The sequence below is a fragment of the Arachis ipaensis genome, chromosome B6 (assembly GCF_059453495.1).
Source record: "Arachis ipaensis isolate K30076 ecotype BB chromosome B6, ASM5945349v1, whole genome shotgun sequence".
Taxonomy (NCBI): domain Eukaryota; kingdom Viridiplantae; phylum Streptophyta; class Magnoliopsida; order Fabales; family Fabaceae; genus Arachis; species Arachis ipaensis.
Genome location: NC_142441.1, coordinates 35364883 through 35379752, shown reverse-complemented (window position 1 = coordinate 35379752; position 14870 = coordinate 35364883). Strand labels below are relative to the sequence as shown.

At 32.9% G+C, this 14870-nt stretch overlaps 1 long non-coding RNA gene across 1 annotated transcript; it reads left to right on the top strand.

Annotated features, from left to right (window-relative positions):
• The first annotated feature begins 10585 nt into the window (after positions 1-10585).
• Positions 10586-11301, top strand: LOC107646822 (uncharacterized). Its single transcript, XR_002348672.2, has 3 exons — positions 10586-10712; positions 10814-10849; positions 10955-11301. It is a non-coding gene; the product is annotated as an uncharacterized LOC107646822 (long non-coding RNA).
• The last annotated feature ends 3569 nt before the right edge of the window (positions 11302-14870 follow it).

Below are 14870 nucleotides of genomic sequence, written 5' to 3'. Positions count from 1 at the left end.
ATGGTCAGACCAATCAAGGATGGATGGAGCCAAGAGGATCTAATCAACCCTTTAGGCAGCAACACCCTCCGAGATATCCTAGACAAAGACCATTCTACCGTGCATACCCAGCTGAAAGATATGGTGGACAACCTTGTAACTACCAACAAGCCCCACCCCGTGCATATAAACCATCCTTTCAACATAACCTCGAACCACCACACTCACAAGCTTCTCTTCACCATTCGCCACCATATGATCCTTCCTTACCCCAGTACCAATCCAATCACTCCCAATCACCACCACTTTTCTATGTATCATGTCCAAGTTCGGCAACCCGAGAAGCAGAGGTTCGCCTAAAGGAAACAGTAAATAAACTTCAAACAACCATTCGACAACTGGAGCAAGCAATAATTCAATGGGTTTCTAGGTGCTCAAATACACAAGGATCAGCCACAGCCCCATGTGAACAGTCTAACGAAGAGCGTAGCATGAAGGAGATACCAGAAACTCCAGTGGACAAGACAGAGAATGAATTCGTACTAGAACAAGTAGAAGAAGCTGTCATTGTTCAAGAAGAGGAGTTGGTTGAAGATCTAGGAGATGCTGAACCTCCATGGGAATCCAGAACTGAGGAGAACTCGGTCAAGGACGCTACACTTGATGCTAAGGAGGATATTGTACAATCTCCAAGGCAAGTTGTTTATGAAGAATCAGACGGAATAACCCAGGACACAAATTCCTTTGATGATAATAGTCACAAGTCAAATTCTCTTAGTAATGAACTGGCATCCGTAAATGAATTCTCTGAGGTCGAAGAATCTTCCCCAAGTGAATATGAAGACGATGCGGAGGTAGATTTCTCTCAACCTCTAATCTATAACTCAAGTGATGAGGAAGACATAGAAGACTTTGACCAGGACACAGGTATAATTGTAGAACCTTGCAAGGAAGTGGAGGGATTCACAGAAGAGCACAAGGGAGTAGAACTTACAGAACCACCGGAAACACCTACCCCAAGGCCATTACCACCTAATACAAGCTTCAAGTGGGTACAATCCTTAACCTATAACTTTACTTATTCACTTGAATATGGTTTGCTTGAAACAGATGGCCAGCTTAGAGCTCTTTGCGGCTTTAAGAGTAAGAGAGAAATGGCTCGTACTCAGAGTTGGTGCACAAGGTTCAATAAGGTTCCACGCTTCACTTCGAAGTACACGGATTGGTATCTTGCTCAATTGCATGGATCACGGAGAACGTTTGGTCACCATGGTGAGATTCTACTTTTTAAACTGCCCGGATGGAAACATGTAGATCAAGACGGAGGCGGATTTAAAAACAAAGCTTGGGATCATGGATTCTGTTCTGACATTCGTCATCCCGGGAGCCTGAAAATCTGCTTGAAGCTGATCAGAAGCTTCACATGCCTAGTTTGGGACCCCGGAGGCTATTGGCATTCCAAGCATTGGTGGAGATTTCTGGATGAATTTAAACACAAGCCACCATAGCAGGAAGCTCTTCCAATGACCAACTTAAGGACTTTAACTAAAAGTGCTAGGTGGGAGACAACCCACCATGGTATGATCGTTCCTTTTGCAATTTTAATTTTATTTAGTTTTGTTTGTTTTTGAATTTTATTTCATTTTATTGAACCTGGAATCATGCATAGCATTCACATTAAGCATTGCATTCTGCATTCATTAAAAAAAAACCGCCACGCGACGCGACCGCATCAGCGACACGTTCGCATCGCAAGGAGAGGGGAGAAAATAAAAAAAACGAACAGAGAGTCACGCTGGAGCGTGGATGGAGGCGTGCCCATGGCACAAATTGTCCCACGCGACCGCGTCGCTGACGCGTCTGCGTCGAGTGGGAATACTGGCCTCCCACGCGACCGTGTGCCCCACGCGACCGCGTGCCCCACGCGGCCGCGTGATCAGGATTTCGACGTACTAATGGTGCACAGCCGAAAGTTGTGCTAGAGTGGTGCTGGACTGGCGCTGGACGCACAGTCCATCTCACGCGACCGCGTGCTCCACGCGGCCGCGTCACATCCTACTAAGTGCCCACTCACACGATCGCGTGCCCCACGCGATTGCGTCACCCAATATTTGGCAATTAATAATTTTTGAACAGAGAGTTGTGCGAGAGCGAGGCTGTCCTCGCGCCAGTAGCATAAAATGGGTCACGCGATCGCGTGACCGACACGACCACGTCAATCATTTTAAGCGCAAGCCGCGCGACCGCGTGCCTCACGCGACCGCGTCGCTTGCGCCGCACAGCTTATCCTAATTTACCAAATATCTTATCTTTTCTTCTCCAATCCTAATTTTTCCTCCCTCCTTTCTTACTTACTTCTTCTTCCGTTCTTTCCCTTCTCATTCTTCTTATCTTTCATTTTATTTTACTTAATTTATTTGAATATTTCATTCATTGTATTTTAATTTTGTGCATATTTTTCTTTTCTTTTCTAAATTTATTATTTTACCATTGGTGTTCAAATGTTCTTATTCAACTGTTATATCTTTTATGGTATTATCTTGGTGCTTGTGACTTATTTTATTCTGGTTAGGTAATATTATTTAAATCAATACCAACCTTTTATACCTGTATTACTTTTTGCATTGACATGAATTTATATTATCTCTCTTTCTCCACTCTCTTCCCCATTGTTGCAATTTTGCACCACTGGTATGCCATAGGTTCTATTGTTTTCTCACTTACATGTTGAAGCTTCCATGAGACCCTTATCATTTGGCATTAACCCACCCATACTTCTTTTATTTTCTTATCTCTATTTCTGGGTTACTCTTCTTCCCTTTTTCTTTCAGGATGGCCACCCGGAAGGGAACCGGAAGACGTTTACATGGGGAGACAAACAAGTCAATCAGCACAATCCTTGAAGAAAAGCATCAGTTGGAACAGCCCGTCCACCTGCACATCTCAGCGTGCACCAAGGACGGTGCAATCTTTAAGTGTGGGGAGGTCGATACCGACTTCCATGGGTTAGTCACTTCATATTTTTGCACCAATGTTTAATTTTCTTTATTAAATTAGTTGCTGCATTTGAATATTTGTTTGATTTTATGCATCTAGTTACTACTTGGTTAAAGTAATAAAATTCTTCTAAAGACCCTATTTTTGAAAAATTTCACTAATTTAAATTGAAAAATTTTTTGTTAAATTTGTTTGAAGTTGTATTTGGAACATGGTTTTTGAGCCAAAGAACACACAACCTGTGAGATTTTGAGCTTATTTACATGGTTACATTATTTAACCATAAATATTTTATTCTTGTATGTTTACTTCTCTATAATTGTGATCTTTACTTTGTTTCAGTCTATATGTCCAATATTTAGTGTATTTACATGCTTGCATATGATTGAGGCCATTATTTGATTTTAGCTCACTTATCCCAAATAAGCCTACCCTTTAAATCACCCTTGTCAGCCACTTTGAGCCTTGAAATCTCCATTTGTTCTATATCTTACCACATCACTAGCCTTAAGCGGAAAACAAATTAATTATCCCAATTGAATCTTTGGTTAGCTTAAGATAGTGTGTTAATTAAGTGTGGGGAAACTGTGGGAACATGGGTTAATAAAGGAAAAGTATAATGTTTCTAATTTATTTGAATATCAGGAATTTGGGAACCTACTCATGAAAAACCAAAATAGAAAAATAATAGAAAATCCATGTGCATTGATAAGTTATGTTTGTTTCTCTAAAAAAGAGAGAGAGAGAGAGAAAAAAGAGAAAAATAAAAAAAATACTTAATAAATAAGTAAATAAGGGGACAAAATTACCCCAATATTAAGTTTAATAAAAGATCAATGCACATGTGATAAAAAAATTAAAGAAAATTTGGTACATGAGTATGGAAATTATACAAAAGTGGGAAATATGGGTAGCTAGGCATGAATTTAAAAGTATATAGAGTATATGTATATTAGGTGAGAGCTTAGGTTAATTAAAGATTCAATTTATAAAGCTCACTTAGCCATATATATATATATCTTTATCCTTACCTTAGCCCCATTACAACCTTGAAAAAGACCTCATGATGTTTGCATTGGTATATTAAATATTGTTGATTGGTTAGATGAAGAACAAGGTTTAGAAAGCATGACTAGAGAAGAGTAGAGTGATTGACTCTAGACACCTTAGAGTAAGAGTGATATACACTATCAGTGAGGGTTCAATGCTTGATTCTATGTTCCCTGCTTTCATTAGCTATCTTCTTACAAGTTTACTTGTCTTTTATTGTATAATTTGAATTAGTGAAATTTGATTTATGTTTGTCTTGAAAAGCTTATTTACTTTTAACCAAGTAGGTAGAAACATTTTGCATTTAGTTGCATTCATATACATAGGATTGCATTTCATACTTTCTACCATTCCTCTTCATCTTTATAGCTTCTCTTGAGCTTAGCATGAGGACATGCTAGTGTTTAAGTGTGGGGAGGTTGATAAATCACTATTTTATGGTTTATCTTGTGCTCAATTGAGTGGATTTCATCAACTCTTTACACACTTATTCATAATATTTGCATGGTTTTATATTTCCTTCCTGATTTTGTGCTATGATTGAAAACATGCTTCTTTGATCTTATATTTACTTATTATTAATCCTCTCCTATTACCATTAGATGCCTTGATATGTGTGTTAAGTGTTTTCAGAGATTACAGGGCAGGAATGGTTCAGAGGATGGAAAGGAAGCGTGCAAAAGTGGAAGGAATACAATAAGTTGGAGAGATTGCTAAGCTGTCTAGCCTGACCTCTTCGCACTCAAATGGCTATAACTTTAGCTACAGAGGTCCAAATGACGCGGTTTCAGTTGCATTGGAAAGCTAACGTCCGGGGCTTCGATTATATATATAATACACTATAGTTGCCCTAACGCTAGGTGATGCGAACGCGTGATCCACGCGAATGCGTTGCATTTGCGAACTTCAATCCGCGCGGCCGTGTGGATGACGCCTCCGCGTCACTTGTCCGCGACCTGAACGTACCAGAATACGCAGGGGGCGATTTCTGGGCTGTTTTTGACCCAGTTTGCGGCCCATAAAATACAGATTAGAGGCTATAAAGTGGGGGAATGCATCCATTCAAAGGGAGCTCGCCAATTTTCACTCTCCATGATTTAGATTTAGTTTGAGAGAGGTTCTCTCCTCTCTCTCTTAGGATTTAGGGCTTCTCTTAGTTTTTAAGAGTAACTCTCGATCCAGGTTTAATATTTACTTTAATTTATGTTTCTATGCTACTTTAATGCTTTTATTCGTATCTACAGATGTTGCCCAATTGGCTTATGAATTATTCCATGTTACAGATTATTATTTGAATTAATGATTATTTGAGGTATTTCAGTTTATTATTGTTCTCTTTAATTTAAGTTAGGGAAAGTATGAGGAGCCAATGGAATATTTATACAATGTGTACAATGGAGGTTTAGGAAGTATTAGAGATATAATCATTAGTGTTACCTTTTCCCATCAGCTGAAGCTTTTGGGATGAGTGGTATCATGACATAGTATTAGAGCGCTAGATCTGAAAGGTCAAGAGTTCAATTCTTGGTGAACCCCAAAATTTGTTTAAGCTTTTGGGAAGATGTTTATTATCGCTAGTACTCGGATGGTTATTCTAGATAGTATGGGGATGTTCATTTTGTAACTCAATAACCCATTGTACACATTGTACAAATAGTCCATTGTCTCCCTTGCGGGATCCTTTAAGTTATTATTGCTTCCCATCTAAGGACATTTTTATTCCAACAATTTTACTTTTTCCCTTTTTGGTCTTGGTTAAGAAATCAGTAACTCAACATTATTAAACTCAGCATAATTGATAATCATTATCTTGCTAATTGAACTGAACTTCAATAATTCCAACTTTTTCTTAGGAAATAAATAGGATTCGAAGGTCAAACTAATTAGTCCCTTGACTTTCCTTTACTTTAGTAAAGGTTAACTAAGTGGAGTTTAGATTCAATTTTCATTATTGTTGAGAGAGATAATTAAGTTGGACTTCCAATTTCTCTTACCTTGCCAAAAGTTTGCTTTACAGTTTTATTTATTATAATTGCCATTTACTTTACTTGTCATTTAAATCACTAGCTTCTCACCCTCTAAACCCCTATTACAACCTTTATAGCCAATAATAAGAACATACTTCCTTGCAGTTCCTTGAGAAGACGACCCGAGGTTTGAATACTCGGTTAATAATTTTTAAGGGGTTTGTTACTTGTGACAACCAAAACGTTTGCACGAAGGGATTTTTGTTGGTTTAGAGACTATATCTACAACGCAACTGTTTTTATGAAATTCTTTACTGGCAAAAATCTCGACGTCAACAACATTGCAAAAGTGTTGTCTCAAACACACCTTTGAAGTGTTTGTTTTTCAACCAAAGGCAACACTTAGCGTTGCTTTTGAAACAAAAAAGTGTTGCCTTGATCTAAGGCAACGGCTGCATATGCAACGCTGCCCAAAAACGTTGCCTTAGGTCAAAAGTGTTACTATAGATCAAAAGCAACCTTTTGTTAACCTTTAGGCAACACTTTTTAAATGTTGTCTCAACCTGAAAATGTTGTAATGCAAAAAATACTATGAAAGAGGAGTATTGATAGACTTTATAAATATAGAATATATTAGTATATACATACATAAATACATTTTAATATAGAATATTTTAAAAATAGCAAGTACAATCTTTTACTTTAAAATAAATAAATATAAAATATATAAATACATATAAAAATATTTTTTATTTATTATGACTAATTATTATACAGTATTATTTTTAATTACATTACTTAAAAATAATTAAATTATTTTATATCATTTAAAAATAATTAGATTATTCATTAAAAAATATTTATTAATAGTTAATTTTATTAAAAATATATTATTATATAATGTAATTTTTTATTCAAATATTTGTAAACATACTTTTTATTTAAAATAGTATATATAATATGATTTTAAAAAATAATTATTATATAATAATATATTTTTTAATGTTAGTGGATAGTTTTAAAGCAAAAAAGAGAAAAAATAGAAAGGCCATTTTCTGCACGATTTATGCCAAATTACTTTACCACACCACAATTTTATATACTTCTGAAATCATTAGCTCCTTCAACAATTGGCACCTTCAAAATTAGAGTCTGGTCTACTCTCTTTGCTCCATGTTTTTGTAATAATTGACACCACAACCACTACAATGTTGTTAGAAAATGACTATATCCTTTGATATTAATATATTTTTTAAAATATTATATATAATATATAAAAATGTTGATTTTTTAATTTTTTACACTTTGAAACAAATATTTTTTAATTTTTATTTATATTCTTAAAAATAAAAATAAAAAATAAACATTATTTTTTTAAATATAAGTAAAAGTTTATTTTTAAATATTACATATATAATGTACTTATGGCTAAGAACTTTTATATATGTATATACACTAATTTATGATTTTCATAAGTTTGTGTATAATAATTTTATGTATCTGTTAAATCTCAAATGAGTCATAATAAATAATATTTATAACAAATTAAAAAAAAAAGGTGAACACATTTTTAATTATATAAACATGTTAATTATAATTATATAATTATCATGTCATTCTATAGATTTTGTTTATTGTGTAGAAATAAATTTGTATCTTTATTTAAAAAAATAAAAATTATGTTTATTTTCTATTTCTATTTTTTAAGAGTTTAAATAAAGAAATTCAAAAACGTTTGCTTAAAAGTGTGAAAAAAAAAACATTTTATATATTATATATAATATTTTAAATAAAATACATATTTACAAATATTTGGATAAAAAAATTGTATTATACAATAATATGTTTTTAACAAAATTAACCATTATATTACCGTGTTTTTTAATTTTTTATGAATAAACTAATTATTTTTTAGTAATATAAAATAAATTATTTTATATTATGTAATTAAAAATAGTATTGTATAATAATTAATCTTAATAAATAAAAAATATTTTTGTATATATTTATATTTTTTATATTTATTTATTTTAAAGTAAAAGATTGTACTTGTCATTTTTAAAATATTCTGTATTAAAATATATTTATGTATGTATATATTAATATATTTTATATTTGGAAAGTTTATCAATACTCCTCTGTTATAATATCCTTTGATTTTCATTTAATAAAATCTAATGGTTCATAAAAAGTAGTGTATCTAATACGTATAAAATGGTTGGGCTGATTTTAAACATACCTTGTTTGCAAAAAATTGCATTAAAATTTTATCTCTAAAATCTTTTTTAGAATATATATTTACTTTCTAGATATCTTTGTCGCATTTTTAAATGCTTTACAGATTTGTTTGTCGTATATATCTTTTAGAGTTAGTTTTGTCAGTGATATAAACTTTCGAGTACAATTTTAATAGTTTATCCTAAATTTTTATTTCGACTACAATTTATAGCCAAATCTTATTATAAATGCATAAATCACAACTATTAAGTGGCTTTTTTATATAATTTTTTAAATAAAAATATTTGTGAGACAATAAAAATTAATCAAAAGTCGCCTAAAGTGATCTTAGTTTAAATCTATCTATTATATATTACTAATTTTACAACTAAAATTTGTCACGTGTCATTCTGTTATTGTAATTGAAATAAATTTTTTTTCAATAAAATTAAAAAATTCTCTCATCTTCTCTTTCTTTTTCTCTATCTATGTCATTTTTTCACCCACTCTATCTCTCTTATATATCATTATCAATGACTAATTATAAATTTAACAATTAAAATATACAACATAATATTCTTTAATTGTAAGTAAAATTAAATTAAAATTGAAACTAAAATATTAAAATTGAAATATAGTTATATTATATTACTAATTTAATAACCAAAATGTGTCACATGATACTCTCGTTAAAATTGAGATGAGATATTTCTCTCCAAAATTAATAAACTTCCTTCTTATCTATCTCTTATCCCTTCTCTATTTCTCTCTATAACTTCCCACTCTATATATAACTTATAATTTATATTTTATATTACTAATTTAACAAATCAAAATATGTCACATACAAGATATTTTATATTACAATTAAATAAATTTTTTTCTCTAAAATTAACAAACACACACTCTCTCTCCTTTTTTTCTCTCTCTTTTCTCTCTCATTCTCTATTTCTCTCTAACAAAAATTTATTATTTTCCTTAAACATATTACCAAACATAAAAAAATTACAGTAAATCAAAAGCTAATACACACAGTTTATAACATATAATTTCAAAAATTACTCTAACGATTATACTAATGAAATCATACTTATATTATTACAATTAAAAAACTTAGTCTAAAAATTATACTAATTATTCATACATATTATTAAATTTAATAAAAACATTTTATAAAAAATATTAATTATAATTTTTAATATTTTACTCCTATTAATCAATTGAACCTACGAAAATTCACATTTTTCAACCAAAATTATACTTTAAATATCAAACTTGCACCAAACACAATTATTAATTTTTTCTAAACATATAACTAAATATAACAAAAACTTTACGGTAAATTTAAAACTAATAATCACATATATTTCATTATATATATTACTAAATTCAACTATAGATTTTATTATAAATATAAAACTAACCTTAAACAAAATTATTTATTTTTTCTAAATATATTATTAAATATGTTAAAAATAATTACAGTAATATATAAATTTGTTGGGCCAATAATACCTTACTCTGATGACCTTCTAAGCTAACGATTTTTCATCTATATGATATCCACAACATCCTTCATTAGTTTTCTGCAACACATACATTATTTGTTGAGGTTTTAAACATTTAAGCAAAGGCTGCGATCCCTAAATCACTCATTTATAATGGTATATTAAATTTCTTTTAATGGAAACTTCTTAGCCTCCTTTGGATCTTCAGGTAAGAGTCCATGTTCTAAATACATGTAAATGAGATCCATCCAAGTATCAACAATGCTAAAATGGAAAATCGTTACCTTGGACATATTTACACTACAAAAAAAAAGGTTTAAAATGGCATTTATATACGATGATTTTAAAAAATTGCCATAATATTCAGGTATTATGACATTTTATGGTGCTGCCATAATTAATGTATATAAAATGGTTCTTTGGTGATTTTGGCGGTTTTAAACCGCCATTATTCGAAACCCATCATTTAAAAAAAAGCCCAAATAAAATCCACCGCAACCAAGAAAAACCCTAACCCGAAAACCCATTACTGCTGAAATTAATGCACGCTGCCATCAAACCCAAAAACAAAGATCTGTGCTCTGCTCTAGCGACGGCTCCAGCGACGATCTTCTCAGTGGCATTATCCTCCGACGAGATTGTGTGCTCTCTCCAGCGACGATATCTTCTGGCAGGTTTTTTTCCGGCGATGCGTTCTCCTCCGGCTACAATTTCTGTGTGAGAGCAAGGTTGATCTTCTTTCTCTCTCTCAATTTTCTACTATTGTCGAAAATACCTGAAAGCTTGAAATGGAAAATCAAGTTGCAAAAACTTCACAAAACTATGATATCTATTGCGTAAGTGTTTCCTCAAACTATCTTCTTCGGCGGCGATCTTCTCCATCAACGCTTCTCTTCCATTGATGAGATCTGTTGTGCAAGTATTTCCTGCAGCATCGAGTTGTGTTCTGCGACTTCTCCATCTCCATCTCCATCGAGCTTCATTGATCATCTAGGTTAGTATACAAATTTGCATTATCTTCTTCTGTTTACTCATGATTTGTAAATATGCCATGTTCTATGCTAACAATGACTACATTTTTTTCTTTAATTCTAGGTTTTCGATTTTCTTCCTTGTCAGAAGAAATTGAAGGTTAGGCATTCGCTAAATTTTCTTCTAATTTTGTTTGTATGTATGTTAGTTGATTATGGATTATGATGATAATAATTTTCTTCATTAAAAAATAAATTTGCACAGTTTTTGTTATAATATCAAGTACGTGAAGCAGCTATAAGAGCAAGTGAAGGTTCTAGAAACTGAAAGCAAAAGGAAAAGCGTGGAGTCTGTTGTGTATGTTGAGAAATCTGAGGTGTGCGGAGAGGAAGATGTGTCAAACACTTGGTCAAATTCAAGGGATGAAAACTTGTACGAAGTCTCAAAAGCACTGAGTAGGTTGGTGTTGCCTGAAGTGGAGGCAAGTGTGATTGAGAAGAACGTCCTCATTCGGATCCACTGCGAGAAACACATAGGAGTGTTGATGCACATTCTCAAGCTCATTGACAAACTCCATCTCTCTGTTCTTAGCACCACTTCCTTGCCTTTTGGACCCTCCATCGTATCGATATAACCATCACTGCCGAGGTACATTAACTAAATTAAACTCATCACGTTTACATTATTGAATAATTTATTATGGTTATTACATTATTGAATAATTAAACTCATCAATGCAGCTTCTGTTTCAGAATTTGTGAAAGCTGAGTTGTTACAATGAATTAGATCATTTCTTTTATCAACTGCTATATGATCATGAAAGCATTATATCAGTGTGTGCATTCTCTGAATGGTAAGAGGCATGAACTCCATAACTATCTATCCTGTCAACTGTTGTTTCATGTAATATTATCTAAGAAGTTTGGATAAGCTTTTCATAGGTTACATCATGCTTGAAAAAGAGAAAAGAGAAAATAAGGGGTGGGTTTTCCGAGTTCTGTCCAGGCATGTAAACTTCAGGTTGAGTATTCTTCGAATATGCAATTTACGCCCTTTCTAGTTGTAGCTTTGTAATCAATGGCCTTTCTAAGACTTCCTTTTTTTTCTCTCTGATTGTATGAAGGCGGGGAGCTTCTTGACAGAATTTTGTCAAGGTTAGTTTTCTATTAGTTATGTTTGTTGCAACTTTCAAGCTGATATAATCTCTCTTTCAATTTTATTGAATCATGTAAATTCCAAAATTAGGGGAGGAAAGTATCTGGAGGAGGATGCCAAAGCTATAGTTTTGCAGATTCTAAGCGTAGCTGCTTTTTGTCATGGTACTCATTTTTCCCTCTCTTCTCTCCTTTTATTTTTTTTTTTGCTTTTTGCTTTTTTTTTTTTAATTTCTAGCTATAGAAGTTGAAATTCAAGTAGCTGAAAACTATTTTTCTTTTTTCTTTGAAATTTTGAATTTTTTGATGATGAATTGACAGTAATGGTGATGGTGATTAAGGTAATGCAGTTATTAGAACGTGGAAATTGAACTGTTCACTCTATTTTCAAAGTCTTCATGAATTGGCCTTTTTATTCTTTAACCATCTGTTAACTGTGAACGTGTACCTCATGTTTCTCTCTCTACATTTGATTGATTAGATTCTTGATATCTGAAATTATGAAACATTACCACACAGGTTGTTGTAACCATTTGGTATCGTGCTCCTGAGTTGCTTCTTGGAGCAAAACATTATACTAGTGTTGTTGGTATCCTTTTATTTTACTTCCTTTTTATGCATAAGTTAATCATGTGTAGGTGTATGTTTTTATATTCTATGCTTTTGCAATATTTTATATTCAAGTGACTATACATTTGTACTCATGTATCTATTGTTGACTTCAGGCTTATACTTTCTTTACAGCTTAATTCTTATGGTATTTCTCGTTAATATTAATTTCGTTACATTCTTGGTACTTTTTGCTATCTCTATTTTGACTTGAGGTTGTTGCTTTTTATTAAATCTCAGATGCTAAAGTATGGGTCTAGGGTCTACAAGAATGGTTGACATGTCATAAATAAGTTATTTGAAAATTTTTCATTTGGGATGCTGTGGAATATACATAATCCAAGGATATGCTCATGAAATTAATGGGTTTGTCTTCATTTTTGCTCACAGTGATAACAACAGTCTCTATAATGTGGTTCACATATCTCTAAAAAGTTCTGCATTTGACCTTTTGTCAAAGATGCTTGAGTGAGTTTTCCTTTAAAGCTTTTAAGAAATTGTTTACTATGTCTACATTAATATATTCTGAACTTATTTTTCCTTATTTTCCCTCTGCTCTTGCTTAACAATAATATGCTTATGTTTTTATGTACAGATATATATGATCCTCGAAAGCGTATTACAGTAGCACAAGCTTTGGAACATGAGTAAGACTTCTTTTATTCTCTTTTATTCTTGTACAATTTCTACATACTTTATAAGATTTAACATTCTGTTGGTCATTGGTGGTTGTTCTGTAGAAATTTTCATATAAGATTCCACATTCTTTTATAGTTTCCTGCATCTTTTTCCCCTCATGCTTTGACCTACTTATGCAGCTATGCAAGTATAATTAAATGATGTAGTTGCCATATTCTTCTTGAATTCAATATATTTTTATTAGAACTTGTAATAATGATTGAAGATGAGCAAGTAGATTGTCGTAGTTATCCACAAAACTAGTTCAGAAGCTTCCCCTAAACTAATATAGTGCTGGAGTTTGATATTGATACATATTTTCTATATCAATTTGTGACTCCAATGGGGTAGAGAAAAAATAATATACTAGTTGCTTTGTTGCGTTTGATGCAAATGTTGTTTATTTATATTAGGGAACATTGCATTGCTACTTTGGTGGAAATAAACCTTGTTATAAGTCACTGTTCAATTGGTTTTGATATTTTGCAAGATTACATGCGTGATTTGTTCTCCATGTCCACAATATACAGGTGACAATTATAGTGATTCTCAATTCTTTTTCTTCGTTTTAGTTGCAAAGAAATCTCTTATTCCATTATTATATTAGATAGGCAACTTGCTACTAAATGCACTATTTATTAATGCTGTTTACATTTGCATAATGTTCCTGTTGTGATGTGCATTAAATGCTTTTAAAAATTTGTCAAAGACTAATAACCAAAATTTAAGTGTCATCAACTCTGTATATGAAACCAGAGGTACTTCACATATCATATAGTGTGGAAGCAGATATATGAAACCAGAGGTATTCTAGAGCGAGCAACAAAGAATGTAATCTTTTTCTGTTCAGCATGTTGTTGGAACAATTTGTCGAATGATTCTTGAGAGTGACTAGATTGTTCCCCTTGCTGCTCCAGAATTCTTGCTTGGAATTCTCTCTGCTAGTCCATCATCCTCAACTGCCAGTTTTCTTGTTGCTCCATCATTTTTAGCTGCCAGTTCTCTTGTTGCTCCTGAGCTCTTAAATATTGCTCTTGCTGCCTCAAGTATTGCCCTTGCTGTTGCTCTTGTGCTCGCATATATTGCTGAGACATTTCTTCAATGGCTCTTTGCATCTGGCTTAAGTCCATTGCACCAGAAGCTTGTTCCTCCTCCATCTGTGGCCTCCTTCTTCTTCGTTGAGTTCTTCTCTCCTCCTTGGTGTCAGTGACACCTTCCATCCTTTGCTTAGTGATTCCTCTGTCTCCCTTTACCCAATATGTATCTGCATCCTCAAAGAGTACCCCTGCTCTGTTGCATAGCCTCAATATAGTACTTGGGTGACCAAGTCTGCTTGATTTGCTGCTGTCCTCAGCCATCTCTTGGATGCTGTCTGCTATGATTTGTGGGATATTAATTTCTCCTCCTTTGAGTATGCAGTATGTTAGAATGGCTCTCTTTATTGTGACCTTTGATGTATTTCTAGTAGGGAGTATGGATCTTCTCACTATCTCATACCAACCTTTGGCCTCAGGTATGAGATTAATTCTCTTCAAGTAGCTTGGATCCCCATCTGAATTCCTTTCCCAGTCTTTGCCTTCCAAGCATAAACCATTTAGTAGCTCATCAGGATCATTCTCACTCTTCATTCTTTCATCAAAGCTAGGTTCTCCAAAGGGTATCACTCTTATCTGCAAGACCCTCATGATGGATGATGGGCTGAAATCCACATCAACCCCCCTAACATAGCTCTTGTAGGG